Genomic DNA, 15,174 nt, shown 5'->3' with positions numbered 1-15,174 from the left:
TTTCTTTCTTAATTTCACTAATAACACCTTTAATTCTTCTCTAATCTTCACATTTTCCACACGATCATAGTTGGTTTTACCGGAGATACGTCTCAGGGATCTAATTTCTACAGCATTAAGTCTACTTTCATACTTCCTTCCTTTGTTCCATCTCCTTACCCCATTGTGGAGTAAGAATAGCTTCAATCGCTTATACTTATATAATATTAATGTTGTGATATTAAAATTAAAAGAACGATAGTAAACTAAAATGTATGTACTTTTCTTTTTCAAGTATATTATATTCCGTGAATTAAAAAATATATTTATATTGAAAATAAAAAGTAGCAAATGAGAAGTGTGTATTCAAACATAATATTTACGAAAATATTTAATTTCAAAAGAAAAAAAAACGGGATTTACCGCTGAAGGGTGGGGGGGAAGGGGGGGGTTATTTTTTCTCCTTTACCAATCGTTCCGGACAGCGTTTTAGTGTCCATCAACAGGACAGATCTATCCTGATGTTTGACAAACACCTTATATAGATATCCTTCTTCTTCTTTCGTATGGTGGGGGGTCAGAGGGGGACATCTAGATCTGCGAGCCATTTTAGGGCCTCAGGCGTCGCCATGTGGACCTCATCAATCCCGCCGGGGAATGAATGGAGCGGGCATTCGTTGACCACATGTTCGGTAGTCTGCACCGCACCACGTTCACACATCGCCGACTCTTTAAGGCCCCATCTGTGCATCATGTGGGCACAGCGGCTATGGGAGCACCTTAACCTATTGATGGCGGACTAGGTTTTGCGAGGCAGTGAGAACCCAGGCTGTCTCTCGATGGGGTCCTGTATGAGATGGGCATTTCCCACGTTGGCCGTTTGCCACTCAAGTTTCAATATTTAGATATCCTTAAAATTTTAATAATATTACGGAGTAATAAAAATACTCTAAAATAAACAAGTATTTAATTTCCAAATTCCGTAATTTAAAAAATTTAATTTATTAATTATAAATGAATATAACGAGATAAAATGAAATGATGACACCTCGCCCTTCTCCTCTTTTTAGGTTTGCTCATGGATCAATATATTTCAAAAAGTTTGAAGTAGTTGTCCTATTTCCTCTCACACGTTTTATACGATGTATGAAAACGAAAATGGCCGATGATACTAAAATATTGACGTTACGTAAGACCTCTCTGGGACTACATGAATTAAACATTAATGTTGTTAAAAGATGCAAGAAACTTAAATGAATATTTTTTCAGGCGAGTTCTTCGCAAACACATAATTGCAATGCCCTACTGAGAGTCACACTCTTCGAGAAAAAAAAGTCTAAACTTCGTAAGCGGTTTTCTTAGGAAACAATTCAAACTATTTAAGGGTAAAAAGCGCTCGAGAAATTCAAAGAATGTCGAACCATTATCGATATTACAGATTTAATGTAATCCAGACATGCGAATATTCCATCGATTTAAAAAAATTGAATAAAATAATTTGTCAGATTTTCACTATTTATTATTAAGCTAACGACGAGTTTCGATAGTATTGTTATAAAACATAATTCAACCACAAAAGAACACTTGGCAACTGCCTGTTAATATGGTAACATTATGACAATCAATTGTTTTCTTGTGTTTCTAACTGGCTTCTACACTGTTTGGCAGACAGTTCTACATTGATTTATCGAACACGTTCGATAATGACAAAATTGTGCGCTAACTCTATTTTAGCGCAAACATATCATAAGAGTTTTTGATTTTTCGTATAAGCAATAAGGATAGGTACATGCTTTGCCAGTAAATGACTCTACGAATAACGCAATAAACAACATCGCATATTGTCTAGCGGGGTAACTATATAATAAATTGATAAACTAACAACGTTTTAAATGTATTCTAATATGTTAATGCTAGCTTATTTTCTTCTTATTATAAATTTTTGATTTAAAGTTTTGTAGATTTCAGTTACCCCTATCAGGAGAAAAATTGCTCAGTGGAACCGGTAATGTTCATAAATATAAAATAATTATTTTTATTACTAACGAAGATAAAAACGTTTCATTAAAATATAAAACAGACAGACACAGAAAATAAAAAGGTAATGTTTGCAACATGGATAATGTTTGTAATTCTTAAATGGTAGCTTGAGATTGATAGAATTTTCGGAATATTATTAGATGGCAACAGCTAAATTGGTAGTGCCAGTCCCGGTAAAACTAGAGGATCTGGGTTCAAATCTATGTTGCAACCGTTATATTTTTGTTTTCTGCGTCTGTTTCATATTTTCATTCAGAGTAATTTATTGTTCATAATATTATCTTCGTCAATAAATGATTTAGGGTTTTATTTCAGTTTTGTGAAGCATTTGGCACATAATTAGATAATAACAGAACTTGAAAATTCATTTTGATGAATTATTCGAATTCTGTTAAACAACTGACCCTATATATTACAATGAGGTTTTTAGCTTCGATAAGTTATCCCTAAGAGAATTAAAAATAAATTATTACCAAGAAATTGATCCTCTTTCATATGTATAGCAAAAGTCCAACGTCCGCCAAGACACGGCTGTAGATTTGGTAAGGGCAACTTTTCTCATTACGAAATAAATAATTTACGAAACCCAAAAAATGCAGCTGCCGTCGAATGCTTGAACCCGAAATAATTTCACAATCAAATCATTCCCTTCTAAAAAAATGAATGCCAGAAGTTTCCCCAATCCGTGCAATTTGCGGAAAGCACTTCATCGACTTCTTATTCCGTGAAATGAAGGCAAGGAGGAGGACCCGCCCAATCTTTGAAACATAATAATGGTGAAAAACATCGTTCATTTTCTTTTCCACACTGCCTTCAGATATCGTCGGTGGGCGGGAACGCTGGTCTTTTGAATTCTCCTAATAAGCTTATAATGGTGGGTACTTTTTATAAAGCAACTGACTGTATAGATTGATGTACAGATTCTTATAATGTAAACATACTTGACTATACTAAATTCTGTTATCTACATAACCGTACCGAAATACAGCACAACGCTGAGAGTTGCTTACATTTCACGCCACAATTACAAATGGTCAGAATAGCGATTTGAGATATTTTTGTACCTACCGCAATTACACACACATACACAGTTCATTAGAGTCGAAGGGTAAGGCTCTCGACTAGCTAGCCGAAGGTCGCGGCTTCAAATAAAATAAAGAGCAAGTCAATTGAATTTAATGCATTCATTAAAAATAATATGCAGTATTCCAGAGTGGAAGAAACTCTCAGTATCGCCATGGTGTAAGACCACCATTCAGAATTGAAAAGTTCCATGAAATGTCTTTAACCGCGTTTGGTGACCATGTCTGAATAACCAGGTACTTCCCCACCTCCCTCTTCCCCATATCCTTCCCCTCCCTATTACTACTTTCAGCCTCAAAACATACATGAATTGGGGATGACATAGTCTCGCTGGCTCCCGATGGTAGGGAGCAGTTAAAACTCTTAAAATAACCTATTCTTAGTTTAGAACCTAACCTTTGATTTTTTTCAATACGAAATTTATTTAAAACCCAATTAAAAACAGATAATAATAATTCCAGTGGGTGTTATTCTCTCCTTGAGTTTCGTCCAAATGTAATTTAAATGAGTAAATCGTTCCCCTATGAGTAATGTAAAAACTATTTTTTTTTTCTGGCAAGGTCTATGAAACGGAAAATATTTAAAAAAAAATATAGTCGTCCTGGGAAGCTTGGCAGATGTGAAATATCGGAATAGATTTTTATTGAAAGGATTATAGTCCAGTCAGTGGGGGATAAAAATGAGCTCCACCTTGCAAAAGGTTAGGTAGTAGCGATTTTCACATATGTTGTTAAGATTGGGACTCTAAAGAAAGAAAAAAGTTTTCGACCTTGGTGGGTCGAGCTCGACCCGCCATCTTGGATTGAAGGTGCCAAAATTTGTTTTTTTCAAAATAATTATGAAGTGGTTTATTTAACAACCAAATTGTTGAAGACAAACTTAAAGACAACTAAATTACCTACATTTTTTGTACAAAGTTTTTTTTTTGTATGTCTAATAAGTAACGAGTTACAGCGGTTGAAAGAAGAAAATTTTGACAAAAAATTGTAAAACTCCATTTTTTTGATAAATTTTTGTACGAACATATTACGCAATATCATTTTAACGTATTTCTACATTACAATATACTTATATAGCATCATCTGTGTGCTCGATGACGTTGATTTGTTATAGTGGGATCCTAGTCTACAGCTGACTTGGCAACACTGATTGAGTCCTCGTTACAGGACGTTGCCTGGATGCTCATGTCTGCAGATGTTCTTTTCGATGAAACAATGCCAGTTCAAGTTTCACAAAAACGATTTTTAGCCAATGAAAATAACAAAGTCCGTCTGATTTCGATGCTTACAAAGCAATTTATACAGGATGATTTTACAGTTAAGCAGGCTGAAGAAGATGCTGATGAGTTGATTGTTAATTGTTTTCATTATTGGCGAAGACGTTGATCTCCTAGTTCTGCTGACAGCATTAGCACCACCCAAAAGTAGTATATATATCTTCGCAAACCCGGGAGAGGCAAAACTTTTGAAAGACTGTATTCCGCGAATAGTGTGAAATACAAAGAGGCGGCTGAGAATATTCTGTTTCTTCATGGCATTTAAGGCATTTAGCGGCTGCGATACAACATCGTCCTTCTTCAACCAAGGAAAAACAAAATTTTGTTCGCTTGTGCAAAACGACACAAGACTCAATGCCATGATAGGAATCTTCAAACAACATGATGCAACACCAGAAGACATAGCAGGAACACGCTTTCTTGTTGCTTTGTACGGGGGTGACATGGATAAGGAAACCTTGGAAGAAGTCCGCTACAAACGTTTCGCGAAGTCGACAAAAAAAAGCAAATTCAATCTTGCCTCTTTGCCACCAACGAACGACGCTGCACGGTACCATGCATTTAGAACGTACCATCAAATCCAAAAATGGTATAGAATCAAAAAAAAAACAGAAAACTGGGGCTGGAAACGTGACACCAACGGGCTTGTTCCAGTAAAAATGACAAAGAAACCAGCACCCGAGACTTTATTAAAATTTATTTAATGCAATTGTAAAAAAGGATGCGGCGTTGCATGTAGCTGCAGGAAAGCTGGATTGAAGTGTTCTATTGTATGTGGGTGCTGTGTAAACATCTCTGGTTAGAAGTCTTTTGGTATCCTCATTTAAACTCTAATTGTTTACAAATTCAAATAAAATTTTACGCTTTATTAAGTTCATAATTGATTAATTCGCTTTATTAATGAAACCATTTAGAGCCAAATTAATTCAACACTTTTTGAGTATATCTTACTTACTAGTTATCATAATATATCGCTAATAATTAAGCAGCGTAAGTATTCATAATATTATATTTTAACTTTTATTTATTTTTGTTTCAAGGGTTTCTTCAGTTAGCCTGTTAATTGTGTGTTAATTTAAATTAGCTTGTTATTGTTATTAACTTAATTTAACTTGTTATTGTATTTCATACTGTATTTAATGAATTTTTATTATTTTTATCGTATACTGTTGTTGTTTTTAATTTAATTTATATGTTGGTTTTCAAATAAAATTATTTGAAAACTAACACAAAACTCAAAAGTACACCGTAGCCATGACTGTCATCGTGTCTGTGTAGTTACAAAAGTACACCGTAGCCATGACTGTGGTAGTGTCTGTGTAGATAAAAAGTACACCGTTGCCATGACTGCCGTCGTGTCTGTGTATTTACAAAAATACACCGTAGCCATGACTGTCATCGTGTCTGTGTAGTTACAAAAGTACACCGTAGCCATAACTGTGGTAGTGTCTGTGTAGATAAAAAGTACACCGTTGCCATGACTGCCGTCGTGTCTGTGTATTTACAAAAATACGCCGTAGCCATGACTGTCATCGTGTATGTGTAGTTACAAAAATAAAGATTTTTTAAATAATGCATCAACTCTAAGATACTTTCTCGAAATTGATCACAAGTAATATGCTTTTTGCTAGCCAGCCGGAAAAGATAACATAAAAAATAACGTGGGCATGTACATGTACATATTGTACACGTGTAGGTTCTTCTTGAAAAAAATAAATGTTTTTGATACACCAAATATCTCTTGTCATAATACTTATCGCTTATTCCCCAGGTCGAAAAAAACACTTACGAAAATTTCATCTTCCCCCGAAAATAATTTTATTTCCCTAGACATCACATTCACAGGACAGCTGCTTCACTTCGTTCACCTGAAATATATGTAGAGAGAACAGAACATCTATAAAAAATGGGGTATGATATTTAGTTTACGTTATTTGTAATTATTATTTCGATATACTTTTAATCATTTCCTGTGAATGTTTCAAGCCAATAGAAGTTGTATCTTTCCTGTTGTAAACATTTAATCTCATTTGAATCACAGGAGTGGGACCTTTTGTCATTTTTTGGCTGGACGACGTACACTAGTTTTGAGAACAAAATGTTTTAGAGTGTTTCTTTATAGAAATAATTTATATATTTTAGCAAATTAAGTGGTCCCGAATTCAAATTCATCTATTTTGTATAAAATTATTTGACCGTCGTATTGATGAATGATTCATTTTCAATTCAGTTTATTATTAAAAGTGACATTTTACCAATTGCCTTCAGTTTCATTAACCCCCTTTTCAGAAGGGGGTAATATATATACCCCAATCGAAAGTTGTGTGATATATAAGTTGTCCTTTTTTTACGTCACATACCTATAAAATAAATTAGTATAATTTTTCATGTATTTTAATTTTACTTTTAAAATTTTCATTTCTATTTTCATTAAAATATATTTTTATCAATCAGTTTAATATTAATAGTTGTTTTAAATTTTTATTTTCCATTACATGTCCTTTTCAGTTATGTTTTATTATTTGTTCTACAAAATATTATTTTGTTATTCTTACATAAATAATGTACGACTATCATAATCCGGGCATGAGCCTAGTATGGAAGAAATTCACCAAAATTGTAATCTTTTAAAATTTACAAAATAATAAAAAAAATATTTCCTCACGGTCCCGCTGGATTAAAAAAACTAAAATAAAAATTTCTCGTATTCTCAAGTTCTCAGTTATAGTTCTTATAACCAGAAGAGAACTGCACACACATTCAATAATGGGAATATTAATAAATATTATTGTCAGTATTTTATTAAATGAGCTGGTATACAAATATTCTTGGAGTTTCCTGCGAGCCTCGCCTCCAACTGGTTGTGGAGGTTAGACTACAGGTACGAGCCATGCCCTCGTCGTATATTCCGTGTAGCGAGTAACCTTTGGGGTGCGATCTGGTACCCGGAAGGTATCTAGTACCTCGATGCCCCGAGCGACCCGGGAATCCTTCTGGGTAGCTCAACAATCAACTTCGCAAGTAAAAAGGAATTAAATACGTTGAACGCATTAACTGCGTTTCGTTCGAGTCCTTCCAGTAAAGAGTAAAGTTCATGTTAGCGTAACTGAAATTTTCTTTGATCTGCGTTTATAAGGTGGGCGGGTTTCTGCCCTGTTCTCCTTTACAATGGAAAACCCTTTCGTGCTTTTGTCCCCGTCACGTGCTTTGCCGGTTATCTTTTACGGCGATGAATTAATACTTCATTAACGCAGACTGAAATTAATCCATTTTAGTGAAATGAAGTACCTCATGCTGTTAAATTTGTGAAAAATATTTATTTTTAAAGATGATAGTTGGATTTAAAATAAGCTCTATGTTGTGGTTCAAACAGATTGATTCAAAGAGATTATAAGCCGATTGCAAAAGAAAAGTCTTATTCTTCGTATCAAAGCCTATTGAAGGGGACCCACGAATGAGGGAGGTTATGATCCCGTCACAGAGCTTAAGTCTAGCGGAGGAAATTAGATTAGGAAGGTACCTGAACCGAATACCTCCTGACTGCCTTGTCTACCCGGGGGGGTCCTGCTTGTCTTTAACGGAGTAGGTAAACGAAAATTGTTGTTTTATTTACTCTTCTTACTCGCCCATGGGGCTTTTACATTGAGTACATTGAATTCTTACTAACATAAGAGTTATAAACAATGGGTAACAATTGGATTAATTATTATTTTTAAAAAAAAACAAAAAATTAAATTTTCAGAAATAACATCTTAAGATAAAAAATGGTTTGGGTATGTTTCAAACATTGAATTTATTACATTAAAAATGTCGATATCATTGGTATATTCATTTGCTAAACTATGTAGGCGAGTAAATACATTTGCTTGATTATATAGAATTGTCGAGTTTGCTACTTAATTCGTTTGTGAATGGTGACATTGAAATAGATTCTTTGGTGTGTCGAATAATTGACCAAACTGAGAAGTTCGCCAAAGTCAAGCTCTGAATTTACCATTTTGAAAAAGAAGCATAGGTCACTTATATCGAGTTTAGTTTCTAAAAGTGTAGTTTCTTCGTTCTGAGTGGATGTTTAATTAAAGTTAATTGGTCATAAAAACTTTCGCCGAATTCTTTTAATAATTTTATTGCGAATTTTATGGTGAGGTGACCAATTAACGGAATTGTACTCTGATTGGCTACGAAATAATCAAACAAATAAAGTTTTGATGACAGGAATTGAAATAATATTTTAAATGGTTCTTAGCAAAAATGCTAATGTTTTCATACTAATTTATTTATTGAATGCCAGTAGGGCTTTTACAGACATAATACAAGTTGAATAATACAGTAGTACAAATAGTAAGTATTATTAGGTACATAATTCGGGAGGTGGGCTTGGGTACCGCCGCCCCGGAACCATTTCTTGGATAACCAACACTTCTGCCATAGGTCACCCCAAGTTGCAAGCGACGGCCGGTGATTTAGCAGGGGTGCTCGGGTTCATCGGAAGAGGTGTGTTCAGGATCTGCGTAGTGTGCCAGATCGGGAGAGGCTGGTTTGCGGAGACCCTTTCACCTCTCCTACTGGTCTCTCGACCCATCGTCCGCCTCTCTGGACACACTGATTCCTAAATTCCTACCAAAACATAATATCCTTTACGTTCCCAGAACTTCATCTCCTTCCTTTCCCTAAAAAGACCTTCCACACAACATCCAAAAAGATGACATAGGCACTGAGGTTGATTATTTTCCCCAGGGCCTCTTGTTTGGGGCTTATGTAAAAAAAATCATTTCCGAACAATTTGCCTAAAGGAGTAAAAATAGGTAACTTTTTAATTTATCTTTTTACTCCCGTTAAATGGTGACCGGATAAATCATCACAATGATAATTCATCACATCTTTAAAAAGTCATGGAAAGTGATGAAACAAAAACTTTATTAACTGGGTTAAGTAGGTTAGGTTAGGTTTGGTTAGGTTAGGTTTCAATTTTAATTTTTTCATAGTTTCTAATGATTTTATATCACTTCTTAAAAGTGTGTTGAATTGTCACTGTGTTGAGTTATCATGGAACCACCTTTAAATTGATATTTCAGTTGTCTTATCTGCAAAATTGAGCAGTATTGGAGATTTGTTTCGACAGAATGTTAATGATTTACGTTTGTTAATATTTACGAATGGATTGTTATTTACACACCAATTATAAGATTCGTTTCAACTAGCAGATAAAGTTCCCTGATAGTAGAGTTTTGCCCCTTTAATTTTGATTTTTGTTTAGAAATCACTAATACTGTCTTCAATTACTCAATAAAGTTATTTCGAAAAATAAATACTCTTCGAAATCATTATAATAGGTAATTTATTTGAAATACATTGTTGAAGCAGAATGGTATGTCGCTACAGTGAGCACGGACCTGTCTCAAACGCGTATTTATATACAAATCCTATGTTGTGCGAATCAATTACAAAGCCTATACAGTTTCAGTCGCGATGACGGCTCTAGTAATTTATTTATTTATTCACGCCTCGAAAGCTTTTACATGTGTACGTTATGAGTGAAGATTACAAATAACCCCGATGAGAATTTCTAAAACAGTAAATTTCAAAACACGGAATACCAATAAAGTGCAAATCGTCTCGGGGGCAAGATTCTTTAATATGAGAAAGTAAAGTTTAGTTAAAAATACGACAAGAGATGACAGTTATAATAATCATAATTGATGGCATTACTTCAAAGAATACTACGTCGAATCTCAGAAAGGATATTACATAATATTTAATGAAGGTCTGCATAAAATGCAGAAATAGTTTCCAAGTGTACCGAGTACAAGAGATAAGCAGATTTTCACTACTAGGTATTATTGTTTCTTTCTTATTTATGTTAGAGACTTATTTTATTCCGAGAGAAATCTTCTTTGCTGTGGAATGAAGTAACGCAAGCGCTCTCCCGGCTTAGGAAACGGCTCTGCTAATCAGTGATCAGCGGAACAAGAGTTGTAGGTATCTATATATCGTAATATATAAAAATTTTGCCCGCATTTTTTTTTCTCGCAACACTCGAAAAGCGGTCGAACGATGTCGCTGAAAAACTCAAATTTTTTTATATTAGTGTCTCGAGTTTTTAGACTTATCTCTGCACTGGAATAAGATACGGAGTCGAATGAAAGTCGATGAAATGTAATTATTTAACAGTAATATTGTAATGTAAAGTACATTTGAATGGTGAAAGAAGTCGGAAATACCCGAGAAAGACGTTTGCAACAGCAAAGCATTGCGGGGTACAATAGTTATATATTAATATGGTAACTGGAAAACTCAACATAATTACAAATTCAACACACCTTTAACACGTGATACAAAGTCATGTAAATTAATGTAATAATAAAAACTACGTTAAATATCATATAACACTATTATATTTTTTACAGATGAACTTACGTTTACAAGAAAAGGTTTTTATCCAAGGCACAAAGGTTAATAAATTATTGTAAGCAATTATTATTAGGCTGAAACACAAATATCAATTGAAAAAATCTTCAAAAAAAAATTCCGCTGACAATAATAATAATATTTGACGTCAAAATACTTTACCTTTAAATTGAGATATAATATATCTCGACGTAACCTAGAAGGAAATTTAGTATGTAAAATGCCTTTCTTACAAAATAAGGTTGTTTTTATGTGAAAAAATCAAAAAGCAATAAATGTTGAATAAAACACTAGTACCTACCTATTTATTGAATGGTTTGGCGGTTAAAAATAAGTCGACGTAGTACAGTGGCTTAGTGCACCTGACCGGCAATCAGAAGGGTCCGAGATCAATTTATTTAAAAAATATGTATATTTGTGTTGCAGTCAAATAATTATTGCTCATAATAGAATAATAATATTTTTCATTGCTTAAATTTATGAAGCCTCAAAATGCTGAATGTTTTTAAAATATTCTAACTTTCAATTATGAATTTTCCGATGGCGTAGATGTGTTTGAAGAAAAAAATATGTTTCTGAAAATTGATATGTGAAAAAAATGTTTTCTAAAGTGTAAATGTTGAAATTAAAACCAAATTTTTCACAATCTTTGTCCTTTTGAGTCATTTAGTTTTATAGACATCGGATGATTTGACGGCCGGCGTGGTCTAGTGGTATACGCTTTTGACTACAGATCCGAAGGTCGCGGGTTCGAACCCGGCGTGCGCAAATAAATTTTATTTGATTAATTTGTGTTATTTCACAATTAATTAATTAAAAATAATATATAGTATATTTGCGGCACGTTCCAGAGTGGAAGATACTCTCAGTATCGCCCTGGTGTAAGACCACCATTCAGAATTGAAACGTTGCTTGAAATGGCTTTAGCCGTGTTTGGTGACCAGATCTGAATAGCCAGGTACTTCCCCACCTTCCTCTTCCCCATCTCCCTCCCCTCCCCAATACCCTCAGCCTCACAAAATACCCCAATTGGGGATGCCATAGTCTCACTGGCTCCAGACGGGAGCAGTTGGGACTCTTGTGCGGTAATACTGTAAAAAAAAAAAAAAAAAAAAATCGGAGAAATATGATAGGAAAGTAGCAAAGCGCCCCTGATGTGATATCTCACAAAAGCGGCGCCATACAAATTTTCCAATATAACTTTCCGACTTTATGTCCGAGTTAAATCTTCCCCATAGGAGAAACTGAACCCTTCCACACACTTTTCCACAAATGATCATCTAGTCAATCAACATTATGCAAGTGCATTATATAAGCAAAATAAATACAAAACAATACAAGAACAACACGTCAACTCACCAGAGATCAAATGTGAAAATAATTCACCGACTCCAGATATTTTCATATCAGAGGGTTCGGCTCGGTAGAACTTCTAACAGGGCCTATAAATCCTACTGATCCCTCAACATAAATATTTAGAAAAATCTTTCGTAATCTTACATGTATTTAAAATGATTATTATTAATAGGAAATTAATTTAATATTATTAATTTATTATTATTATTAATAGGAATTTTTGGTGTTAATATCTCTTATTTATTTAATGGCGTTTGTTGGCTAAATGTATTAATAAACCAGTTTTTTTCAATATCTTAGCTATATTTCCTAGAAGCATACACAAAACAGTATTATAAGTATAAAAGCGTTGTGTGATCATCCAATGTAGGCGTAGGTATTTTATTTAGTGCAAAGTTGTCCCGTTCAGCAAAGCCTTACTTGAGAACTATAAGGCCTTTGAGATCTGAAGCCGCATTGTGATATGTTTTCCAGAAATAGACACAATTGTAGAATATTCATGTTATTATAATGTAATTTGATATTATCGGGCGATGTTTTGTGTTATTTAGGTGTAAGTTAGCTAACTGAGATAATACTGGGTCAACTAGCTGCAACCCCTGATACTGCGCCCGGTAGGGAGTCCTGCGGCTGTGAAACCTAATGGAGGTAGTGCGGGGGCCTTTCTGGGCCTTTGTGCGCGGCCCTTTAATGTGTCTCGTAGGACAACAAGACCGTAAAAATACTTTTACTACCTTCAAAATATCGTAGGTCCCTACCGACATTATGAAAATATAACATACATTTCAGAAATATTAAACTGACTACTGAAAACGTACCTACATCGATAATTGATGAAAAAGTTGTTTCCTTTCTACTTTCATAGTTATATTATCGATGTCGTCTTGACTAACGAGCTCTATCTGGAAATTTTCTTATCAATTGACAAAGAGTTCAAAAGAAAAATCACAATAATAAGCAGACCTTTAGAATTGTTATTCAGATGGCCGGGACAATAATAATTGGTCCCGAGAAGCAGTGGGGCGCCCCCTCATTCCCCCCCCCCCTTCCACTAACCCACCGCGCCAGGCGGAACAAGGGATCACTCCCGAGGCCACTCCAGATAAATAACCGTGAAATTCATCACGCTCGTGTCTTGTTTGTGTATGATTTTCATTGAGCATGTTCCCGGAGCCGAAACCGCGGAACATCGGAGGGAAACTTTTCTGTGGGGTTATCGCATTTGATGCTCCTGCGCTGAACCTGTTCGGGTCCTTTGTCAAAACCACACAAAGTAACTAATTCATGCCACTTGCGCCTTGTTTTTCATTAATGTAAAGATGAATTTTAGATTTATTTGACTTTTGAGTAAGCTTCCAGCTTCTCGAATTTTCATGGAAATGTTTAACGTTTTACATTGCCAGAGATGAAATTTTCCAGAACAAAAAGATATAGTTTTGTATTCTTAAGATAACAAAAACTTATTTCTAAATTCCAACTTTTCGATTGGAAAAAATTTGAAAAAGACAAATATTCTTTGATAGGAAAAAAACTTTAATTCTAAAAACCTATTCGAATTTGATTAAATATCAGATATTAAAGACAGGAAAGTTTTAGATTTCTGTTTTGGAATATATCAAAAAAGTCAACGTGCGCCATCGGAAGATGTACCAAAATAGGTTTGCGGAACAAAATAAACAGATAATTAAGTTTAAAAAAAATTACTTTCATACTCGTTGTGGAGAGGAAAAGAGATGAGTAAGGGGAAGGCCAGGAAGTACCTGGCTGTTAAGATGTGATCACCAAACACGGCTAAAGCAGTTTAAACAACGTTTAGATATTTAGTGGTGATTTTTTGTCAATTATCCAGGGTGATTCCGAGAGTAGGAATCTGAAATTCTGGAAATGTGAATAATGATTTTAATGAGATTTAAAAAAGAAAAGTTAGTTATTTCCTTATAAACTTTCCAGCCTTTCCCGATCTGGCATGCCACGCATCTGGTGGGCAAGCGCATCCTGAACTCACCTCTCTCGATGAACCCGCCCCCATGCAAAATCTCCAAACATAACGAACCAGTTGGTATGAGCTATGGCAGAGATATTTGCTATCGAATAAATGGTTCGGGAAGCGGTAACCAAACCCGCTTCCCGAAGTGAAAAAGGTAAGATATACGGATGTAAATTTGTTGTCAAGGTGCATTTTTGATCGAATAGGCTTAATTTAATTTCGGTATGGATGGAATTGATGAGACATTATTAAATACCGAAATTATTCGTTGAACAGAAAATCAATCCCATAGGACTAAATGTATGAATAGATAATCAATTCCATTTCTAAACAGGTTTTAAAAGATAATCAATTCCATTAGTCTAACTGTGTGAAAAAATAAACAAATCCATTGGCCTATCTATGTGAACAGATAATTAATTTCGTAGGCCTATCTGTGTCATAAGATAATTAATTCCACTGGCCTTACTGTGTGAACAGATAATTAAATCGATGTGCCTAACTATGTGAACAGATAGTCAATTCCGTTGGCCTGACTGTGTGAACAGATAATTAATTTAAGTGGCCTTAATGTGTTTACAGATATTAAATTCCCTTGGGTTAGCTGGATAAAAAAATTAATTCTATCAGCCTTTCTGTGCAAACAGATAATAAATTCCATGAGATAAACTGTGTGAACCGACAATTAATTTTATCGGGCCAACTGTGTGAATAGAAAATTAATTCCACTCGGCCAACTGTGTGAAAAGATAATTAATTTTATTGGCCTAACTTTGTGATGAGATAAGTAAATTCATTGGCCTATATGCGTAAACAGATAATTAAAATTAATTGGCTTATCCGTGTGAAAAATAATTAATTCCATTGGCTTAACTGTGCAAACAGATTGTTAATTCCATTGGCCTAACTGTGTGAACATTTAATTAAGTTCATTAGCCTATATGTGTGAACAGATAATTCATTCCGTTGGCATAACTGTGGGGACAGATAATTAATTCATTGGCCTAACTGTATGAATTCAAGGAGAAAAATGATTTTTTCTAAT

The sequence above is a fragment of the Hesperophylax consimilis genome, chromosome 31 (assembly GCF_061612785.1).
Source record: "Hesperophylax consimilis isolate HC1 chromosome 31, BYU_Hcon_1.0, whole genome shotgun sequence".
Classification (NCBI taxonomy): Eukaryota; Metazoa; Arthropoda; class Insecta; order Trichoptera; family Limnephilidae; genus Hesperophylax; species Hesperophylax consimilis.
Note: the sequence above shows the minus strand (reverse complement) of the source record.